This window comes from Otolemur garnettii, unplaced genomic scaffold, assembly GCF_000181295.1.
Source record: "Otolemur garnettii isolate 467f Iridium unplaced genomic scaffold, OtoGar3 scaffold00049, whole genome shotgun sequence".
NCBI lineage: Eukaryota > Metazoa > Chordata > Mammalia > Primates > Galagidae > Otolemur > Otolemur garnettii.
The window spans coordinates 3,510,989-3,513,291 of record NW_003852444.1 but is presented as its reverse complement, the minus strand read 5'-3'; the positions used below and the strand labels follow the sequence as shown (position 1 = coordinate 3,513,291).

Here is a 2,303-nt window from a genome sequence, read left to right as displayed (position 1 = left end):
TGCCATGGCATCACACAGCTCACAGCAACCTCCAACTCCTGGGCCTAAGTGATTCTCTTGCCTCAGCCTCCCAAGTAGCTGGGACTACAGGCACCCGGCTGTTTTTTGGTTGCAGTTTGGCTGGGGCCGGGTTTGAACCCGCCACCCTCGGTATATGGGGCCGGTGCCCTACTCCCTGAGCCACAGGCACCATGCTAGTGCTCCCTTTACAAATATGGAAGTAGTGGGATGCTGTCTTACATCCATCTCTCTCTATGGCTGTAGTAGCGGCCACAGGACCAGTCCTGTAGTATCTGCTGTAACTGCAGAGCTACCTGGGAACAGGTTCTGGTTCATGGTACATGAAAGTTAACCCAGGCCTCTCGTGCCTATTCCCTTCCCTGAAGAGCTGAGATGTGCTCTTCGGTCTTCTGGTTTGAGTCTCAGTCCAAAGCTGAAGTTGACCATTGGGGCATGTCCACCACAGTCTACTCTTCAGAAAAAGGGAGCTGGATGGACTGAGTGGGGCTCCATTGAAGGAGAATTGGGCTTGGACAGAGGGAATAAGAAATATTTATGGAAAGAAAGAAAAGTGAGTCCTACATATGGAAATGTCAGTTAGGTTTAATGCCCTGTGCAGATGCCCAACTCGAGTCCCTTTGGTGAACCACTAGGCTCTGAGCTTCTGAGCAGAGGCAGGAGGCAGAGAGGGGCACCATGCTGGCTTTTCATCTGTAGGTAAAGCTGGAGAAGTAGGGGCTTGTCTCTCTAGGTATATAGAGAGAGCCCTGGGCTAGTGAACTATGCGGGTACTTGGGGATCTTGTAGGATTTGACTTGGGGCTTAGAGGTTTACCCTTATTTCCTTTTTTTCTTAAGATAGAGTTTCACTCTGTTGCCCTAGGGTGGAGTGCTATGGCATCATCATAGCTCACAGCAACCTCAAACTCTTGGGCTTAGGGCAATCCTCATGCTCTCAGCTTCCTAGTAGCTGGGACTACAGGCACCTGCCACAATGCCTGGCTAATTTTCCTTTTTTGAGGGGGTCTCACTCTTGCTCAGGCTGGTTTCAAGCTCCTGAGCTCAAGGGATCGGCCTCCCAGAGTGCTAGGATTACAGGCATGAGCTATTGTGCCCAGGCCCCTTATTTTCTTGAAGCACAGTCATTCTGTGCCAAAGACAAACCAGGGCTTTCCAAGGAGTAATGCCCAAGGCTCCCAAACCTCTGCCACCTGAGGGTCAGGATGTCTCACTCCTGAGCTACTTCCTCTGCAAGTCCCACACCTGCATCTGTGGCAGAGCTGGGGGGGTGAGAGGGGGGAGTGTGGCTCTTTCTAGCAGTTCCCCCACTCTTCCTCTGGTCTCCCACAGAGACAGAAGCCAACAATATCAGCCACTCTTGCTTCTCTGTGCCCCAGTGTCCCCTCAGTGAAACAAGGAGTGAAACTGATCTGATGACATCCATGTTATGTTTCAGAGGTGGACCCTTCTTATTTCCCCTTTCCAATCCGAATCTCACACGGGCCCCTAAAATGTAAGAAGATGAAAGTAGAGCAGCCTTGTCTGTGGTGGGTGTTCTGAGACTCTTTGGGGTGTACAAAGACGGGCTCCGTTCAAACAAGGCTTTCCTAAGGCGCTGAGAGGTCTCCCAGGAATCTGAGGCCAGCAGAGCAGAGGCCTCAGGCAGAGCAGGAATCCACAGGCCCTGGGGGCTGACTCGCTTTCCTCTCCACCTTTTTCATGCCATTTGAGGCTCCTGAACACATTTTTCTGTTCTCCTCTCTCTTCAGGCAAAAGGCTCTGATCCTGCCCGGGTGCTCCATCTCTGGGTCTTTTCAAACTTTGACAACTTCCTCCTGGATAGCTTAAGTTTGTGTTCAGAGGAACACAATGTGATTGGCTTATTTATCTTTCTTGGCCAGGCCACCACCAGTGGTCAGATAATAAAGGGCCAGGATCGAGTGACAGCCACTGGCCAAGAACTGTGATGCTGGTGGGGTCATTGGAATACTTCCCACTCACCTGAGACCTTGATGGGCACCTTTGCAGGGGTGTAGGGGCATAGGGGCACACAGTGAGGGCGGGAGGGTGCCTGGAGCTTTGTTCCCCCATTGCTGAGGCTTCTCTCAGAAGCCCAGGATTCTGGGGAAGGCTGCCTGAGAGTCTTGGGCTTGATCTGGAACCGAGGCTCCTCCCGTCAGGGTGAATGAGTGAAAGCCCAGGTGGGGCTTCTCAGCCACTGCACATTCAGTCATCTGGAGAGCTTTTAGAAAATACTGATGCTGGCTCGGCGCCTATAGCTCAACTGGCTAAGGCGCCAGCCAC

General features: G+C 52.2%; 1 protein-coding gene across 1 annotated transcript in view; it reads left to right on the top strand.

Annotated features, from left to right (window-relative positions):
• Positions 1-2,303, top strand: part of TMEM178B (transmembrane protein 178B) — a 359,361-nt gene that overhangs the window by 328,194 nt on the left and 28,864 nt on the right. The window lies entirely within an intron of this gene.